The sequence below is a fragment of the Camellia sinensis genome, chromosome 3, assembly GCF_055761805.1.
Source record: "Camellia sinensis isolate YWXY chromosome 3, ASM5576180v1, whole genome shotgun sequence".
Taxonomy (NCBI): domain Eukaryota; kingdom Viridiplantae; phylum Streptophyta; class Magnoliopsida; order Ericales; family Theaceae; genus Camellia; species Camellia sinensis.
The window spans coordinates 42825101-42847384 of NC_138963.1; positions in this window are offsets into that span (position 1 = coordinate 42825101).

Here is a 22284-nt window from a genome sequence, read left to right on the forward strand (position 1 = left end):
GGGCGGCATAGATTAGAATGGATGGAAAATTTTCTTGGTAGGTGGGATCGATTCTAATGCAATCCACAGTACTCACCAACAATATTAGTCTTTATTTATATGGGAATTATCAAACTATTTTGTCACATTTACTTTTTTGGATGTCCTTTGATTTCTAATTTTCATTTCAGGGGATTGAACATCAAAGGTTCCATTAATCGTGATGACAGGTTTGAAACCACCATTGTTCATGTAAAAAGACACATTTGGTACTGCATACAGTTTGTTGTAAGACTCTAGAGCTGCTTATTGTTTAATTATTTCATTGTTTGAACATTATAAATTATTTTGTGTGCGCGCACTTTTATTTATAATTTGGATCATGATAGCCCAACAATCATCTTTTGAAGCCTATATCTAAAAGTAGGGCTGTCAATGGATCGGATTTAATTCGAATCCGACCAGAATCCGATCCGATAATCCGAATCCATTTACAAAAAATCCGACCCGATAATCTGAATCCGTTTAATCCGTTTATTAAACGGGATGAATATGCAAAAATCCTATCCGACCCGATAATCCGATCCGATTATTCTTAATTTGAATGAAAAAAACAAAAAATGAAAAAAAAATAAAATAAAATTATATAAAATTGTAGCTCAAAAAATGAATAAATGGATCGGATCGGATATCCGAACTCGTCGGATTTGGATTCGGATATCTATAATCGGATATAGACTAAACGGATTCGGATCGGATTCAGGTTTGTCTTAATCGGATTGGATTCGGATTCTGACAGATCCGATCCGATCCGATCCGAATCCGGTCCATTTACAGGCCTATCTAAAAGCCCATTAGTCTCCATTAGTCTATTCTTGTGTGTACAATATACACACCATTTTTATCTCTAAAATTCTCTTCTTCTATTTCTTTCCTCATATTCTCCTATAAATCTACGAATAATGATTTGTCCCCCTAATTTCCTCCCCCAAATCCCCCTAATTTCAGAAGAGAGAGAGAGAGAGAGAGAGAGAGAAGAGAAGAGAGGGAAGAGGAGGAGTTCAGAAGAGAGGGAAGAGAAGGAGCTCGATCGTCGTCCTCTGCCCGATCGTCGTCTCCGGCAGCCCCCGCCTCTGCCTCGCCTCCGCCTCTGCCTCCTCCTCCCCGTGGTTATGGCCCCCTCCATTCCTCCTCCTCCTCCTCTTTCCTTCTCTTCTCTTCTCTTCTCTTCTCCTTCTTCCTTCTTCCTTCTTCTTCTCCCTCGTTTCTGATTGAACCAGGAAAAAAAAAAAATGCAGAAACGACGTCGTTTCTGGGATTAGGGGGATTCGGGGGGGACTTTTTTCGAGCGACGTAGCATTACCGTAAATCTGCTCTATATGATTTTGTTAAATTTTATGGGCAACACGACACAGACAGTTCACCCCAAGCTCTTGTGGACACAAAACTAAGAATGAGCACCGTTGTGAGCATTTGTTGGGTTAGATCTTGGAGTCGTTACTGACCAGTTGTACCTTTCATGTAGGGTAACACGACTTCATAACAGTAATTATGCACATCCCACTAAGCTCACTTGCTAGATTTTTTGCTCGCCTATTTTTATGTTTTATTTTAAGTTATTATATGTTTTACAAATCTCTGCAAATTTTACTAGTAATTTTGTTTTATTGTTTAGATATTATATTATTTCATAATTTTCCCTAATAAAAAGCACACCTAAGTCAATTAAATGTAATAATAAGTATTCTTCATGAACAGCCATAGGAAGGAAGGGTGTCCCAACCCCTCACAAGTTATCATGAATAGGTTCTTTCTTAATGGGCCCTTGTAAACTTAGGGTTTTGTGATTATGTCCTCAAACTGGACTTTGTTGGGATCATATTTTGTATAAACAATGGGAGATTTGATCCATTTATTAAAAATTTTATGACCTATATTGGTTAATGTTCTGTTGCTTTTAACCTCTCATAGGCTATTATAACATAAAGTGGTGTTCCTATTTGTCTTTACGAAGCATTTGATACTTTGATGGTATAATAATTCTCAAGTAATTCTGAGCTGCATGTATTGAAAAAGAAAAAAAAAAGTACCCTCTGATATATTTGCAAAACTGAAATCTCTAATGATTTTAAAATATTTGACATGCTTTTTTTTTTTTTTTCTCCTTTTCTTTTTTTCTATTTGCAAAATGAAATTTTATGTCTTCAGTATCTGTGCCTGCTGTTGTAGATGTTTGAGATGCATTTTCTTTCCCTTTTGTTGAATTTTCAACAAATGAATTGATCGACACATTGTGTTTATTGATAAACTTTGATAAACTCACGATTCTATCTGATCTGTAACTTTAAATAAAATGTAACATGATATATTAGTATTTGAGTTTACACAATGAGTGTTGTTATTTTTAAAATAAAAGGAGATTGATGCTGATGGTTGACCCCATAAGAAGTTTTTGTTAAATGTGGGTATTGACTGGTATTACATATTGGAAAATGCGGGAGACACCCAGTAATGGGCGACCCCCAGCCCACGTGGCTGTGAGTGATTGGCAGGAAAGAAAAAAAAAAGAAAAAAAAGAAAACTGGCGAATGACGTTGCGCCACGTCACTGGGGGGTCGACCCCCAGTAGGGTGTGTAGCATTGTTGTTACATATTTGTCCCGTTTGTGGTGAAGAAAAACATACATGAGAGTTATCTCGTGGCATGGGTAAAAAAATATTGTTATAGAGGGTAGGTTACATCAAATCCAATCTTTCACATATAATAATAGTATATATATGCATGCCTTTGTGCATGTTCAATCATCTTCCTCGTCTTCTTGCCATGCATTTTTACATCAACTAATAAGTTGTTAAGTTATATAGAGCTGGTAGTATTTCTCATATCAGCCTCTGTGGTTGTTTTTTCTTTTCAGAAAACAAACTTGTTTTATTTTGTAAAACTGTTTTCTAGAAAATTTTCTATAAACAACCTACTTTCTCGGAAACATCAAAAACTTGTTTTTGAATTTTTTTTAAATTGCTTTCACACAAAATGAAACAATGAGTATTTTTAAACTTTTTATTATTTTTGTTTTAAAAAACATTAAAAATAAAAGAGAAAAGCAAAAGTGAGGAAATAGAAAAGGCGTTGGCTTCTGTCCAATCCTTAATCGGACTGGACCGAAGTTTTGGGCCCGTGGGGGCCCACCACAGGTCCCGTTTTGATAATTTAAACCGTTCAATGTGTAAAACTCGTCGAGTACTCACTACAACAAAAATCACCTTTGGCGACTAAATTTTTAGTCGCCAAAAGTCCCTCTTTAGTCGCCAAAAGTGGATTTTTTAGATTTAGCGACTAAATTTTTTAGTCGCCCATTTTGTCGCCAGTACTTAGTCGGCAGAGGTATTGGCGACTAAACAAGTTTTAGTCGGCAAAAACAGGTGTTTCAGCGACGAAAGTGATGGTCGCCAATAGTGAATTACACTTTCAGAAATTATACATTCAGCGACTAATATTTTAGTCGCTGATAGCCATGAATCGCCGACCAAAGTGATTAGTCGCCCAAAGCAACACTTTTGGCGACGACTAATTTTAGTCGCCAAAGGTATTCCATAAAAAAAAAAAAAAAACCTTACTTCTTTGCATTTTCTGAGTTTCGAACCACTGACCCTTTGACATTCTAAACCTTTAACCAAACACTCCCTCCACTATGCCACTATAATATCACATGAATGTATATGCGATATATATTATTTATATAGTATATTAATCGGTATTAATACAAAACTAATTATATAAATATAATTATTTTTATTCAATATAAATTATATAAAAAATAAATTATTTATTAAAAAAAAATTTAGGCCACTTTTGGCGACTAAAACCATTATTTAGTCGCCAATTCTATTATTTTGGGCTACTAATGATTTTTTTGTCGCTAAAAAAATTAGTTCCAATTAAAAATATGCAGTTTTGGCGACTAAACCTGTTTTTAGTCGCCAAAACGTCACCTTTTGGCTACTAAACTGAATTTTAGTCGCCAATACTCAGTTTTTAGCTACTAATTTTTTTTTGGTAGCCAAAAAGCTTCACTTTCAGCGACCAATATGTTTTTAGTCGGCAAAACACCTACAATCGGCGACTAAATTATTTTAGTAGCCAAAAACTGTCACATTCGGCGACTAAACTACCTTTAGTCGCTAAAACCCCCAGATTTGGCGACTAAAGTGTCTTTTAGTCGCTAAAAACCTTATATTCGGCGACTAAACTGTTTTAGTCGGCAAAAGTGACCAATTTTGGCGACTAATTCCATTTTAGTCGCCAATTCTACTACTTTCAGGGACGAAAAAAGAAACTTTAGTCGCCAATTCTGCTATTTGTTGTAGTGACTATAAACCTGTAGAAAATCACGTTAATCGGATATCGGTAGCTATGTGATCAAATCAGATTTTGTCAACCGTTAATTTATTCACCGTCCATTTTTTTTATACAAAACTAATTTGATCACATGGCTACTGATATCCGATTAACGCGATTTTTTACAGGCTTATAGCACTCGACGATTTCTACACATTAAACGGTTCAGATTATCAAAACGGGATCCGTAGTGAACCTCCACAAATCTAATAACACGGTCCAGTCCGATTATAGACTGGCCAGAAGCCAAGCCCAATAGAAAACACAACCAAACAGCCTAACAAGCCAGACAAGCTTCATTACGATTCAAGCCAGACAAACTTTGATGTAATATTTATCTTGAATTAGGAATGGCAACGGGGCGGGGTCGGGGATCGCACTCCCCGTCCCCGATCCCCGATGGTAGAAATCCCCCCGGCCCTGGCCCCGATCCCCAACGGGGAACCTCTCACCGTCCCCATCCCCGCCCCCTAATGGGGATCAGGTTTCCCCGACCCCAAACATTCCCCGACCTTAAAAAAAAAAAAAAAATGTGCAGCCACACAAAACAACAGTAACAGTTTGGTATTTCTGAAGCTCATTTTCGTCAAAACAAATAAATAAATAAATAAATAAATAAATAAACAAAAGATCAATTCAAAAACCTATTTCAGAAATTGGGATTTTCCAGTTGAATTCAAGCTTAAATATTTTAAAAATTAGACAATCCCAGCTCAAATTGGGGTTGTCCAGCAACATCAGTGACTTCATCATCATCAACATCATCATTATCACCAACAAAAAATAATTAAAAAAAAAATCAAACAGATGTACATTTTTGTACTAGATCGTACCAGATCTGGGGGTTTTGAACTAGATCTAAGGAAGATGGGTGACTGTGACGGATGGCGATGGGGAGGGGGGAAGAGGACAGCGGCGATGGGGGGAGGGACGACGGCGATGGAGAGGGGGGGAGGAGGACAACAGCTGTGTGGAGGAGGGACAACGGACAGCGACGATGGGGAAGAGGCCGACGATCGGCGGTGATGGGAGGAGGGAGATCGGCGATGGAGGGACGACGGTGACGCCGTGAGAGCAGCTACGTAGAGAGAGAGAGAGGGGGAGAGACAGAGGCTGAGACCATGAGAGACAAATGAAATGCATCTTTTGAAATGCACGTGAGTGACTCAGAGTGAGGCAGAGTCAAACATTGCATATATCTATGAGGAATATTCGGAGAATATCCGGGGAGTTAAGCAGGGATAATTCGGGGACGGGGCCGGGCCGGGGTTGGGGTACCTATCCCCATCCCCGGCCCGAAAACAGTCGGGGATTTTATTTTTAATACCATCCCCGGCCCTATGGGGATAATTTTCGGGAAAAAATCGTTATAATCGGGGTCGGGGGATTGGGTCCCCGTCGGGCCGAGTTGAAATTACCATCCCTATCTTGAATGTGGTATGAGTCACAATTGAAATAATATCTTAATCATAATATATTTTAAATATTTTTTTGTATGTTTTTTTTATGTTTTAATTCTGTGTACTTAGCGTTATTGTGAATAATTTAACATTAATACCAAATATTTGGTATTGACATTAATATTTTCATGAGGCTTGGAACTCAATTTTTTTTTTTTTTTGTGAGAAAAGTCATAAAGTAGTTTTATTATAAAATAATGTTATATGTACCAATTAATATATTAACTAGTATACTAATAGATGATGTGATATAATTTTAGAAGTTTTAATATTTATAATTTGTATAATAAGTGAGGTCAATAATAATGACATAACACTAGTTGGTACACTAGTGTGTCCATTAATTGGTGCATGCAGCACCACTATTTATTATATTAATGCAATTCAAGGAGGCATTACATTCAAAGTAAATATTAAATGTAATGATAACACTAAATCTTATTTAATGGTAAAGATCATAACGTTGTTGGATTGAAAGATAAGATTTGTCCACTTAATTTATTTATAATTTTTTATTAATCAATAATACATAAAATGATATCACTATTGTAATAAATATTCTTTCAAAATCATTGATAGCTATTTTTTCTATAATAGGTATTACATGAACCTCCAACACTTTGCCTTTAACCCTTGATGCATTTATATTAGTGTGTGTTGATTTCTGACCACACTGTCAAACAAGTACTCAGTTGGAGAATACCGACAGAATAGATGGCGCCCGAACAACTTGTCACAGAAAGATAAGACTCCGGCGGTGGTTCGTCCACCCGGGGGCACTCCGACGATCAAGTCAGTACTCAATTATCTCTCAAAAATAGCAAACAATGCTTAACTCACTAGCTAGGAAACAAAAAGCGTACCTTAGACCCACGAGGGTGCCTTACTGTTATAGCCAGCACTAACCTGATCCTTATAGAAGCCTAGCTTCTCTTGGACTCTAGCTCAATGCTCGTCCTGGACTCTCTAATAGATAAAGATAAACTTCCTAGGACCTTTATCATTATCCAAGCTAAGGTCCTTCCCTACTCTAGGACTCTCATAGCTTATCCGTTCATCTCGGATTTCGGTATTTTCGTAGATAACCTCGGTCTAGCCGAGATTACCTCGGTGCCATGACCAGGACACGTGTCACCTCGGCTGGCACTTCGGTGCCACCTTGGCCACGTGTTGCTATTCACAAAAATATGCCTCAACAACTGCCCCCTAGGTTTTGTTACCTCGGTATCTTGAGGTGATGAAACCTACATCATTCGTCCATACAACACGTCGGCTAAAACTTACCATACCTTTCATTACCGAGGTCATAACTCGTCGGCTTCCATATGACTAAGACTACAATCTGTTTTACCAATGCCCAAAAACGAAAAACAAAAAACTTTTTAAGTTCTTTAACTGAGATCGTCCCCCTAACCAAGGTCTCTGTTTCATTTAAATCAAGAACTCCAAGAGTTCCACATGCGCATGAGCTGTCACGCACGGCTTCTCAACCGTTTTCGCCACGTGTCTTCTCTTTATTGATCGGTACCTGACACGAGCCATCCGGTCACATCGTTTCTGTGCATGTCGTCTGACAGACATGTCGTCTAAGGCATACATTTAAGCATTGCCGCCTTTTTGTGTTTCAACAAAACATTACATTCTCTCCTTGTCTCTTCACTTTTGCATCCTCATTTTTCCTCTGTTTTCCAGTTTTTCTCTCTCTAAAGCTTTTCTCCTAAAAAACCACCATTTTTGTACATTGAAGCTTCTACAACTTGCTCCGATCATCTCCTCCGACGAGCATTTCGTCATCTGGCTTTGACTACTTGCGCCGTCTGACTCCGGCGAGTTTCATATCGACGCCATCTTCTTGGTGAGTCTCTGTTCTTTCCCCTTTTTAGTCTTCAATTTATTTCAAAATTTCATTGTATCTAATTGCTGTCATTGCGAACCTGTTCCTGTTCTTGAATATTTTGCTTGTGTGTTGAATTCCATCATATTTGTTTATGATTTTGCTTCTGTCCAATTCGTTTCTGGGCATTTTTATACACATTTTGCTCACACACTTGCTAGCTTGCCACCGTTTTTGGCTTTGCACTTCTGCACACACTTCGTTACAGTGTTTCTTGATTTCCTATTTCTTTCTTGAGTCTAAATCATACTCTTTTTTCTGTTTTCCTTGTTTGCATTTTCCAGATTCTTGCCTTTATTTCTCTACTTCTACATAGATTTAGGCTTGGGTTTTGGTAGAGAAATCACGTTCTTAGAAAAACTGAAACAAACTTCCCTTGATCTTGAAAAACCCTTATCCCAGTTTCTGTTTTGGGTTTAGCCGAGGTCCTTAAAACCCACACAAACCTCTTTTTTCTGAATTCTCACTCCTTGTCCCTCTAGCCAACGTCATAGATATGTTTAGGTGGAGGGTGGACACTCCAGAAAAGCTTGAATACTTTAGGCAAGAGTTCTCCATCCCTGCCGATGTCCATCTTAGGTTGGCAGGGGAGGGGGACTCCATCATGCCTAATGATAACTTCATGCCCTTTCTAATAGTTGCTTTTATAGAGTGCGGGCTTAGGTTCCCTCTAAACATCCTTTTTCAAGAAGTTTTTCACTACTATAAGCTCAACCCGATGCAATTGGCCATTAACTCCTATAGATTTATTAATGGTATCATTGTTTTAGCTAGCCGAGAAAACACTAGGATAACCCTAGCCGATATCCAATACTGTTACACCATGTGTAGTCTAAAATCAGAAAAAGACTACATCTATTAACTTAAGTCGAGATCCACAGAATACAAATTCATCACCAACCTCGTAGACTGAACAAAGGTGCTGGAGATGATTATTTCATCGTCTCGGGCAATTGGGAGTTCTCACCAGATGATGACCTCCACCTCTATCCCTTGAGCCGATCAGTCTTTAAAGAGGGTAATGGTAAGAACCAAGTGTCACTTTACTCACTTTTAAGTCTTTATTACTTTGTTCCCTTTTATATGTTCTATCTCAACAAAGACTTCAAGAAGCTGCTGGGCTTGCCTGTCAATCAATGCAAGACCCCTTTGCTGCTCAACTACATCTCGACCTATAAATCCACATTGCCCGACGTCCCCAAGAAGAACAAGTCTCCACCTTCTGTGACAACACCCCTAACTACTTCATTACCAAGTCCTAATCAGGCCTCAACCTCTGACCTAGCAAAGCATCCATCAACATCTGCTCCACAACTAATTCCTCCAGCCCAGCGTCAATGCCGATGTCGAGCTCCACTACTTGCATTCGCAAGCAGAAGTTGTAGCCGAAAACGCTGAAGTACTGAGGTGTCGGCTTACGATCCAGCCAATCCACCGACTGCACTCCCAGCGATCCACTTCGGCATTAGAGTCACTGTCGCTGTCGCCGACGACGAGATGTGGTGCAAAAAGGCCGTTGCTGAAGACCTTGTAGCCGACCTCCCCAATGTTGTCACAATCCAATCTTCACCATCGCAATCCCAATCAAAGGCCAAGCCAAAAAGGGTGAAGAAAGCCAAAGCCAAGGCAATAGTGACTCAGATCGACTTTGAGGACACTTTGCCTAGATCCAAGTTGGCCGAGGTTGAGAAAAGCACCTCCGCCGCCGAGAAGAAGCCTGCCAAGGCTGACCTCTCTTAATTAACTAAGTCAAAGAAGCCGAGGTCGGACTCTGCAGCCACCTCGGGTTCTCTTAAATTTGATGACCCCTGGGCCCCCTCTATCATGATTGAAGACAAGCTAGTCAGAGTCGGCGATAGCGCTTCTGATATTGAGGTCGGCGTTGCCCTCTCCACTGCAACACTTGGTACTCTCCATTCTTTGTTTTTAAACTTAAGTTTACTAACTTTGTTCATTCCGTTTTTTCTAGGCGATCCAGCACGCCTACTCCTTTGCGATGCAGGCCAAGGACATGAAGAAGGAGTTGGTCCACAAGACGAAGGAAGCTGTTGGCTTGCTTAAATCTTTAAACAACGCCGAGGTCAAGATGAGAGTGTTGATAGATCAGACCAAGGTAGCCAAACAAGCTCAAGATGAGGCCAAGGAAAAGGCAGGTGCTGCAGAGGCTGTTGCTGAGGTTCTCAAAGCCGAGAAAAAAGAGGTCGAAGCAAAAATTGCCAAAGCCCAAGCAGAGCTCCGAGGTGCCTTGGCCACAAAAGATGCCAAGATCAAAGCGGCGGACGAGAAGGCCTATGCCGAGGGGGTAGCTGACGTCCGCGAGGAGTACAAGAAACAAGACAGACAGGCATGCAACAAGGGTTACACCCTTGGTTGATTGGCTGCTCTGAAGGAATTGGCTGTCCCTGAGGACTTTCCTCTCAAAGATGAAGGCTAACTTGCACTGCCATTTCCTCATACTTCAAGCCAATCTAAGGCTAAGGCTGGGGGGGAAGAAGGAGAAGAAGAAGAAGAAGAAGAAGATGGAGAGGAAGATGAAAACGAAGAGGTCGAGGTGGTAGCTAATGCTAAAGTTCCTGCTGGGGCCAAGTGCCCAACTTTGAATGAGCAAGTCCTAGACTTGACTCAGGATGAGCAGGACGAGGTCTCAAAAGGTGTCTCCCCCAAGAAGACTATATCCGAGGTGCCTATCGCCGAAAAGGGCCTCGATCAAACTTTGCAAGAAATCGACGCCAAGCTCGAGGCTGAGAAGGCTGTCGAGAAGATGTCATAGTTGTCTTCTAGGACATATCCTGCCACCGACGCCGAGTAGTCTTAACTAAGAGCTTTTATTTCTGCGCCTTGTACTTTTTGCTCTATGAACAATGTTTGCTTTTGTTTGGTCGATGTGCCCCTCATTTTTTGTATATGCACAAGTAATCCTTCTGCGGGCCAATGCACCTTCTTTGTATCTGATCAATTTTCTTTTCTGAATGCAAGTCTTTATTTGTGCTTGTATGCTTTACTGCTTCTATACTTAGAATATTTTGCATGTCTTCAAAAGATACCTTTATCAGTATGACCTCGTCAGAGTATAATACCTCGGACATAACTTCATAATTGTTTATCTCGGCCTTGGTTTAACACTTGAAAACATTGTAAAAATATTTTCACAAGTGTTGGTTTAAGCTTGCTACTTCACCCTCACTTGTCAAGACTTGTGTCTTCTATACACCCAGAGCTGGACAACCTTGGTCATCTCGGCAAGTACGTATGTACTTCTTTCAAATTTACTCGGTTTGACTTTAACTTGTAAATTTTTCTTAAAATTTCAACAAGTACTAAGCCAACTCTAGTTTGTAAATTTTTCTATAAAATTTCAACAAGTCCCTAAGCACTTTGAACTTTACTCATCATTCTCCAATTCTCTACCCCCTAATGTGAACTTAAGTTTCACTTAGGTTCTCATTAAACTTGTGGCTATGACCTTGTTGCCGAAGTTAGGTTTAAACAGAGACTAGTCGGGGTTCTCAACCTTGGTTCCTTTATTAATCTTACTCAAATGCATTTAGTTCCAATCTGAGTTTGACTCTGCCGATATGGCAAGTCCAGGTTAATTCAACTTAGTTCAACTCCATTATATGCAAGTATACTTCAACTTTGTCATATAATGAGTCTAAGTTACTCATCATGTTTCACTTAGAAATATCGCTAACTTAGTTCAACTCTATTATATACAAGTATAATTCAACTCTGTCATATAATAAGTTTAAGTTACTCGTCCTGTTTCACTTAAAAACATTGCCAACTTAGTTCAACTCTATTATATGCAAGTATAATTCAATTCTGCCATATAATAAGTTTAAGTTACTCGTCATGTTTCACTTAGAAACATCGCCAACTTAGTTTAACTCTATTATATACAAGTATAGTTCAACTCTGCCATATAATAAGTCTAAGTTACTCGTCATGTTTCACTTAGAAATATCGCCAACTTAGTTCAACTCTATTATATGCAAGTATAGTTCAACTCTGCCATATAATAAGTCTAAGTTATTCGTCATGTTTCACTTAGAAACATCGCCAAGGGACTGGTTAGTCGTATTACACAAGTTTGAAATTAAAAATTGAGCTAAAATTTCATTATTACTTTTGCTAATAACAAAAAACTTTAATTAAAAAACTAAAAATCTAATGATAAAAAAATTTCAAGTTGAGTATTCCAGGGTCTTGGCAACTCTTTGCCTTCGCTGTCTTCAAGCCTGTATGCCCCATTACCTGCGACCGAGATGATTCTATAAGGTCCCTCCCAATTTGGGCCAAGCTTTCCCTTTCTGGGATCCTTCTTGTTGCCGACGACCTTTCTTAGGACGAGGTCCCAAACTTGAAACTCTCGTGGGTTGACCTTCTACTGCTTTATCCTTTCTTTCTTCCAATAGGTCCAGATCTCGGGCCAAAAATGCCTCATTAGTCCCATTCTCTACTCCCTGGGTTCTGATCCCTAGGATGCCGACTTCTAATGAGATTACTGCCTCTGTGCCATAAGTCATGGCAAATGGGGATTCCCCAGTTGATCTTCTCGGCGTAATCTGATATGCCCAAAGTACATTGGGCAACTCTTCCACCCACTTCCCCTTTGCTGCTTCCAGTCTCTTCTTAATCCCATCCAAGATAGTTTTGTTGGATGTTTCTACTTGACCATTGCTTTAAGGGAAGCTTAGAGTGGAGTAGTAGTTTTTGATTTTGTACTTTGCACAAAAGCTCTTAATTAGCTTGCTGTCAAACTGCGTACCATTGTCTGTTATTATTGCCCTTGGGATTCTAAACCTGGTGATGATGTTCTTCTATATGAAATTCTTTACATCAATGTCCCGAATCTTTGTAAGGGGTTCAGTTTCTACCCACTTGGTGAAGCAATCTGTTGCCACCAGCAGGAACTTCCTTTGTCCAATCGCTTAAGGTAGTTGTCCAACAAGATCCATGCCCCACTAGGCAAATGGCCAAGGGCTGGACACTGGATTTAAATTTACTGCTGGTTGATGTATTAAAAATGCAAACCTTTAACACTTCTCACACTTTCTAACATAAGCTTCAGCATCTTTCTACATATAAGGCCACCAGTACCCCTGAGTAATGGCCCTATGAGCAAGTGGCCTGCCCCCTGCGTGGCTTCCACATACTCATTCGTGTATTTCATACAAGAAGTCTTCAACTTGTGAAGGATGCACACATTTCAAAAGGGGACCAGTAAAAGACCTTCTGTAGAGATGTCCTTCTGTTGTCAAACTGAACCTTGCTGACTTCAGTCTGGTTTTGTGTGCTTCATTGTGATCACCTAGCAACTTCCCATATCTAAGGAACACTACTATCGTATCCATCCAACTTGGTCCCATCTCCACACACATTGCTTCATACTCTGTGTTCAGTGGTTCTATGCTTGGGCTAAACAAATAGTCAACCATTATTGTCTTTGTCTCTCTTGATTTCATTGCACTGGCCAGGTTTGCCAAGGCATCAGCATGGCTGTTGTCATCTCGGCTAACTTGTTGTAGTCGGCAATCCTGGAATAAGGCTACCAGTCTGACGACCTCTTTTACATAGGCCATCATTCTTTCATCTCGGGTTGCATATTCGCCTGTTGCCTGGTTGACGATAAGTTGGGAGTCACTGAAGACCACCACCTCGTCGGCTTCCATTGCTGCTGCCAACTTCAATCCTGCGATCAATGCTTCATATTCTGTTTCATTGTTTAAGGCTTTAAACCCCAAACGAATAGATTGTTCCAGTATCCGCCCATCTGGTGATACTAGCACTATTCATGCCCCCGCTCTTTGATGATTTGAACTCCCATCAACAAACAGGTGAAAGCAGTTGCCGATGTAAATATCGCAAGGCCTGAGTTTCTCTTCTTTCTTCTGTTCTGCTATCTCCAACTGGGTTTCTTCTTGTTCACCTGGCCATCCTAAACCGTGACTCAACAGAGCCTGATGTGGGATGGTGCTGGATGTGAACTCGGCCACAAAGTCGGCCAGAATCTAACCTTTGATTGTTGTTCTGGGTCTGAATTCCAAGTTGTATTGGCCCAACACCACTACCCATTTGGCTATCCTGCCTGTCAGATCTCATTGCTGCAATAGGGACTTCAAGGATGCTCAGTTAATACCACAATCATGTGGGCTTGAAAGTAATGATTCAGCTTCTTGGAAGCCATTACCAAGGCCAGTGTCAGTTTCTCCAAGAGTAAGTATCTAGTCTCTACATCTGCTAGGGTTTTACTTATATAGTAAACTGTCATTTGTTCTCATTTTTCTTCTCTGATTACCACTGCACTCACTGCATGTTCTGAAACTGCCAAGTATAAGAACAGCTCCTCTCTAGATACTGGATTTGAGAGAACTGGAGCTGCGGTCAAGTATTTTTTCAAATTGGCCAAGACGACTTCACACTCTTCTGTCTATAAGAAGTCCGTGGCTTTCTTCACTAAACTAAAGAAAGGTTTGCATTTGTCAGAACTTCTGCGTATGAATCTATTTAGGGCTGCAGCCCTTCCAGTCAACATCTGCACTTGTTTTGCCAATGTTGGGCTCTTCAAGTCCAAGATGGCCTTGATCTGATCTGGGCTCGCCTCAATGCCCTTTCTGGTAACCAAGTATCCTACGAACTTTCCTAACCCAACTCCAAATGCGCATTTTGACGTATTGAGTCGGAGCTGAAATGTCCTCAGGATATCGAAGACTGCTTTCAGGTCGGCCAGATGATCCTCAGGTTCCTTGGTCTTCACGACCATGTCATTAATGTATACCTCCACTGTTTTGCCTATTAGATGTCTGAACATCTTAGTCACTAATCTATGGTAAGTTGCTCCTGCATTTTTCAACCTGAAAGGCATCACTCTGTAGCAATACAGCCCTTTTGGGGTGATGAATGCAGAGTGGGAAACTGTTTTTGGGATAAGCCTTATTCAGGCTGGTGAAGTCCACGTAGACCCTCCACTTCCTATTCTTTTTCTTCACAACAACTGTGTTTGATAACCATGTTGGGTAGTTTACCTCTCGAATGGCTCTGGTTTCTAGCAGCTTATCCACCTCTTCTTCTACTGCCTCAACATGCATTAAGGTCGGCCTTCTAGCCCGTTGAATGACTGGTTTAGCCAACCTTTCTACATTTAGTCTATGGCAAGTGACCTCAGGGTCAATGCCAGACATCTCGTATGGTGTCCAGACAAACACCTCAATGTTTGCTCGTAAGAAGGCTTCTAACTCCCTTTCCTCCTTTTCGGCCAATCCTGAGCCGAGTAGGAAGAAATGTTCTACGTCCCCTTGCTGGACTATGATCTTCTTCAAGGCCTCCTCACTCTTCTCAGCTGGTTATTTGCCGACGTCCTCAAGGACCTCCATGTCCTCGTCCTCAATTTCTGCTGATTTTGCTTCTCGTATGCTGCAGGTGGATTTCATTGCTGCCATGGAGCAATTCTTTGCCTTCACCTGATCCCCTCTGACCTCCTCAATTCCATGCTCTGTTGGGAACCACAACAGCTGGTGCACTATTGAGGGAACAACTCCCATTGAAGCAGCCATGGCTTTCCTAGGATAACATTGTAAGGGGAGGGGGTGTCAATTATTATGAACTCTGTGTTTACCTTCTTGGTGCCAGCCTGTACCTCCAAACTTATTGCTCCCAGGGGCCACGTCGGTGTTCCTTTGAACCCAACCATTGGACCACTGGATTGCTCCAGATCATCTTGGTGAAGGCCAAGCTCCTTGTAACATCTGACATACATGATGTCATAAGAGCTGCCCTAGTCAATTAGAATGCGCTTTACCTGGCACTCTCTAACCTTGAGGGATATTACCAGGGCATCATTGTGTGGATGTTACACCATATCTAGATCGTCTTCAGTGAAGGACACCATTGGTCCCTGACACTCGTCTGCCATTGGTCTTTTTTGCCGGACCTGATACACATGTTGTAAGTGTTTTACCTTCTGAGTTTCCCCACGCATCTCATTCTCATTGACCTTCGAGTGAATCACATTGATCACTCGAGGTCTGCCTGCTTGCGGTTGTGGTGCTGGTGGAGGTGGTGCTGCTGGTGCCTGAGGCAGTCTCGCTTATTTTTTCCTTGTCCTGGCCTCATCTACTAGGTCCCTTAAATGACCTTGTCTTACCAGGTTTTCCAGATGTGCCTTTAGGGCTCTGCACCCTTGAGTCAGATGCCCATCCTTATTGTGGTAAGGATAGTGTTTCCCCAGACTTCTTCCCATAAATTCGCCTGGAATCTTCTCTGGTGCTCTATAGTAGGGCTGATTCCTGATTCTCTCCAGGACTTTGTAAACCGGGATTCGGAACACTGTGGTGATTGTCTGTGTAGCCCTCAGTCCCGTTTCTTGTCTATTAAAGTTTGTATTACCTTGGTCTCTCTTCGGCGAGCCATTTTTCTTCTCTTGCTTTGACGCCTTTGTCCCCATCGTGTCTTTCTCCGCTCTCGCATACTTCTCGATCCTGGCCATGAGTTCCTGCATACTTTTTGGCAGTGTCTTTACCAGTGATTTTTGAAGCAGACAGTCATCGTTCAGGCCGTTCTTAACAGACACGACCGCCACCTCTTGGTTGCATCCCAGTATTTGGTTAAACACCTCATAATACCTTTTGGCATAAGCCCTGAGGCTTTCATCCTCGCTAATTCTTAGATCCATCAGGGAGTCCACCCTCAACGATTGTAGTTTGTTTGTCACAAACCTAGCCACGAACATCTCGGCCAGGCCTTCCCAGCTTTTCACAGTTCCTTTCGGCAACTTGTAAAACCAGTCTGATGTTATTTCCCCAAAGGATAAGGGAAACACCTTGCAGAGCAACGGCTCGTTCCCGGTGTATAGTGCCATTGAGTTCAGGTACAAGCCGACGTGAAGTTAGGGTCAGACTTACCATCGTATATCTGGAATCTCGGCATGTGGAACCTTTTTGGGAAGTCGAATTTGTCCAATTCCACCGAAAATGACGTTCTCGGCTTGACCGGAGAGGTTACCTTGGCATCTTGTCGCTTCCTCTAGAGGTAATCCCTGAAATCCTCTTTGGTCCGTCTAGGAACTCGACTATCAACGAATTTCAGCCTTTTTGGTGCGCTACTCCCAGTGTCATTATGAGTCCTCTTGGACCTCCCTTCATTAGTCGTGTCGAAACAAAGCTCCTTCCCTTGAACATGCCGATGTTCTTTGGTGTAGGCTTTTTTGGTACGATGTGTCTTCCGAGACTCTCCCTTCATCGACTCTCCTCGCCCGACCTCCCGTGAAGGCCGGTGAGAGAGTTCCTTGGTCCTGTCATGCTGAGGGACTACATGAACTATTTTCTGCCCCCCCTTTCTGGGCATCGTTCTTGGCTGCTAGAATCGACGTGTCTTGTAAAAGAAACGGTGGCTGCATGACGTTGTTCTGCATCATGAAATTGACGACTAATTGCAGGTCCGCTAATTTGTTTTCCATTCTCTTCATCTCTCCGTTCCTCCGCAAGCATCTATCTTTTCATACCTGGAGGTTGTTCTCGTTATAATACCCGCCTCGGTCTGCCTTCTTTGGTACGCCTTCCTCCTGGCTGACGTCTTTTTCTCCGGGATTATTATCCCGAGTTTCTTTGTTGCAGTTATCCTCCTTTACGTTAGGGTCAATTTGTTTACCACTTCCAGTCGGGATGTCGTCCCCAATCTTCTTTTTCTGTCCGTCGTTGGCCATCTATTCTCCTTTCTCACAGACGGCGCCAAATTGTGTGTGTTGATTTCTAACCACACTGCTAAATAGGTATTCAGCTGGAGAACACCGGCAGAATAGATGGTGCCCAAACAACCTGTTATAGAAAGATAAGACTCTGGCGGTGGTTCGTCCACCCAAGGGCACTTCGACGATCAAGTCAGCACTCAATTATCTCTTAAAGATAGCAAACAGTGCTTAACTCACTAGCTAGGACACAAAAAGCGTACCTTAGACCCACAATGGTGCCTTACTTTTATAGTCAGCACTAACTTGATCCCTATAGAAGCCTAGCTTCTCTTGGACTCTGACTCAATGCTCGTCCTAGACTCTTCAATAGATAAAGATAAACTTCCTAGGAGTTTTATCCTTATCCAGGCTAAGGTCCTTTCCCCCTCTAGGACTCTTATAGCTTATCCGTTCATCTCAGATTCCGGTATCTCCGCACATAACCTCGGCCTAGCCGAGATTATCTTAGCGCCATGACCAGCACACGTGGCACCTCGGCTAGCACTTTGGCGCCACCTTGGCCACGTGTTGCTATTCACAAAAATATGCCCCCACAATTAGTTATTAGTCGTTGCCAGTCTCAACAGCCAGTGTGCACATTCAAACCATAGCCAAGCCTTAAATGATCAAAATAGTATATGTTTTTCATTTTAATTGTAATATAGTAATAAGCCCCATTATTAATGTATATTTCTATTATAGTATTGATAATTAGATTGGCATATCAAATGATAAAATAAGATAATAAAACTAGATAGTCATTATAACAATACTCCAATCAAAATCAAATAGGTATGTTTCTAAACACACCTTCAAATTTTCTTGTTACACACACTCTCTTTATGCACTCACCAAAAATTAACACCAAAAAAAAAAAAAGAAAAAACATTTTTCTAAACACATCCTCATGACACCAAAATTAACCCCATCCTCACCCCTGTCGCATCCAATTTTTTTATTTTTATTTTTTTCCACATCCATCCATTGTTTACAACTCAATTTATCAACCATTGTCTCCCCCAATAGCCTTCAGATTAATTTGTGAGCTGTTAGATTGTCACTTGAGAGTGTTTTGGTATAGTTTTTTTGGTAGATATGTGATTTGAAAAAAATATGTACAAATTTTGTTCGACTCAAATTTGCCGAACGAACTAAATTGTTTGTCCTATGGTCGAAAATTTGTGTAGTTGCATATGTTTGCACATTTCAAATATGTCTAGTATTAATTTTCTGAAATATTAAGTGTGTGAGTCTGATTGATTGAACAAAGTTGGAGCCTAGAAAATAGTCTAAATATAAATAAATAATACAATAATGACTAGAGTTTATGAAATTGATTGTGTTTTTTTGAGTGAGAATGAAAAAGAGAAAGGGATAGAGTAAGAGAGTTAGACTTTGGAATAATTGGTATGGAACTAAATTCGGCCTTTACTTAACTAAATCTCATCTTAAGTATTACTATTAGTTAAGAGTAAAATAGTTGGGAGCCGAAAAGATGATAAATCTAAGTGGCAAACAGAGCTTCCGAGCCATTTAAAAATGGGCCAAATAAGGCCCAAGCCCACCGGACTATGTCATTTCCGAACAGATGTATGAGTAAATAGAGTAGAGGAGCGCCGAATTGCGGGTATCTTTGCTGAATAAACGGGACTGAATGTGTTGGGAGAATCGACATTGACTCATTACCCGAGATTAGAATGTCCTTTTCAAGGAAGTATAGTAGGGGGTGGGTCTTGACAGAATGATGAGGAAGGGCTAAGCTGCATGGAGTAAGGTTCGAGAAGAGTGGTTCTATAAAAAGAGGAGAGAGGCTGGAGAAATAGGTATGTGCAAAGAACCTTAATTCACAAAAAATCATAAAAGATCAACCCTTTTATTGGAACTAACTGAACTATCGGAGTGCTAATTTTGACACTACCGTTCAAAATTTTATTTTTATTTTAGTTCACAACTAAAGAGATTATCCAAGAGCTCGTTTGAATTGAAGGAATATTCTATATCCACCTCTACGCAAATAGTTATTAAAATTTTTATTAATTGGTGGGCGTTTGAAAAACAATGCGGTGCATAATGAAATTCCCATGAAAAAAATGCTTCTCTGCATTACGATATTGCCCTTGGTGCTTTGAGATGAATGAATCATGGTCGCTAATCTGATGATATCAATCTTTGTCATACTAGTTGTGATCATTAATGGCATGCCTAACTTTTTCATTCTTGTTTACTTGAGAAATATCTCATTAACCGAAATCAACCAACTTTCATTTATCATCACATTAATTCAGATTATCTTTCACATTCCATGCAGCTTTCTCTGTCTTCTTGAAATTGATTGATTTATAACATCACATGCATACTTTCGTAAATTAATAAGGGAGAATTAATTTTTACTAGGACAAAACAAAAAAAAACAAAAAAAAACAAAAACAAATATGAAGAGATACAAGTGAGACTTATGCTGTGCTTGGTTAGGAGATTTGGAGAGAAATTTGGAAAGAGAAAGAAAAAATATAGGTGAAATGTGAATAAAATGTACTTATGTTTTATCTAGTTTGACACATCTTTTCTCTTTTCATTTTCAAATCTCTCTCTAAATTTTTCAACCAAACACAACGTTATACTTTTACAATTTTTTACTTGCACCATTATGTGTTTGTAATTTTTTTCTCCGCTCTCCCGGACATTAATTCCTCCAATTAATAAAATGTAAGAGCTCAACAAAGGGGCATAGAAAGAAGGGACTTCCTGATTTTCTATTATTTACACATTGATCAGGTAAATAATTGGAAGATTTTATTTATTTTTAGGGCGAATTACACTAACCAGCCTTATAATCTAAGATTCGTGTCACTTTGATACTTGACTTTTAATTATGATATATTTGATTAAGGATTTTGAATCTTGTTCTAAATAAGGATAATCAAAGATATTTCCTTTACAAAAGGTTTATTTTAAGGACAAAATCGTCATACAACTTATTTGTGTTGATTAACTTATATGTTATTTGACATGTAATGACTTTTTTTAATGAATAATGTTGGCACTTTCTTAGTTATAAAGTTATGTTTGGTTTGGTTTGGTTTCAGAATTTATTTTCAGATAAATTGATGAAAAAAATATAAAAAAACACATCATTTTTATATAATTTTATCTTTTAGGAGGGTAGAAATAATTTTTTTATTTTTTATATTTATTTTCGCTAAATTGGTTTTTATTTTTTCATAAATCAAATATGGCAACAACTTTAATTTCATTATTAAACCAATCCATTAAATCAAAAAATCGAAAACTAAAAATATTTCATATATTAAACATATTGATTACATATTAAAAGTCTAATAAACATTCAAAAATACCTGTTAACAATAAAAACAATCATCTATTACATAATAACTATCTAAAAATATCAACAAAAACAACCACCCACTACATGATCATCATCCAATTACATAATAAAATTTAATTTAGTAAAAAAATAAAAATGTAAAAGATTTATCATTTTTATATAATTTTATTTTTGGTGGGATAGAAACAATTTTTAAAATTCAAAAATAACTGTTTGACATTTATTTTTGTAAACTCGTTTATATTTTATTCAATTGATAACTTTGTCCTTAAAATTGAACATTTTCCATTTGCAAATGAAATGATATTTTCAATTGTCTTTATGTGAAACGAGATTTAAAATTTACGATCAAATATATTACAATTAAAAAATAAAGAATTAAAGTGATACAAATCGTAAACTAGTGTAATTCGGCATTTTTTTAAAAAATAAATATAATATTTTTATGTAGTTGCAAATGTTGAATTAATCTGACTTCAACATCCCACTACTAGTAGGGGATCTGGATAATTTTATATTATACGAATAAAATGTGGTTCAATTTATAATCAATGGTTATGAAAAAAAACATGGTAACATTTTTTTTTCCCAATTTTAAAAACAGTATAAGAAGATTTTAGAATTTAAATTGATTTCACAAATATAGATTGTTAATTTTAAGTTTTAATCACTGTATTTAGTTTCAATTTTCTAAATTCAATTTTTTAGAAATTGAGTTTTTATTTTTTTTGTATTTTTATTGTTAGTCATGTTTTTAAATTTTTAAGCAATTTTTTATAACTTTTTTAGATGTACCTTACTTAAATGTATCTAAAAAGTAAAATATTAATAAAAAATATTTTAAATAATCAATAAATACACAAAAATATGAAAAATATACTAAATTTATATATATATATGGTATTTTTGGTATATCGTGAATTTCTTAAAGATTTTTTTTTCTACAAATATTATACTTTTTAAATGTATTTATGTTAGATGTATCTAAAAATTTTAAAAAATTGCCTAAAATATTAAAAAAAATTAAGTGAAAACAAAAAAAAAATACAGAAAATAAAAGCTTCAATTTTCTAAAAAGTGAATTCTGAAAACTAAAACCAAACAAGCTGAATGATATGTTGCAACCTTATGTATAAGAATGAAGATCTCCATTTTAATTATGTAATGAGCTAATTAGCCATGGATTTTGCCCCCACCCTCACCACTCTTTGGAGTTATTTGGTACAACTTATTTGAATATATTTTAGAGCTTGCGCTAGTCGTTTGATACATTTTTTGCTTATAATTTATTACGCAAAATAACTTGAATAAGTTGAAAAAAAATGTATTTGGAAGCTGGAGGAGGAGAGTTTTGGATTTTTGCTTTTGAATTATCATTTTTTAGCTTGTAATAAATTACACCAAACAAACTCTTAATCTAGGTTTTATGACCTTGAACACACACTACAATTTGGGTCAAGGATAACAAGCCTCTGGGTTGCGA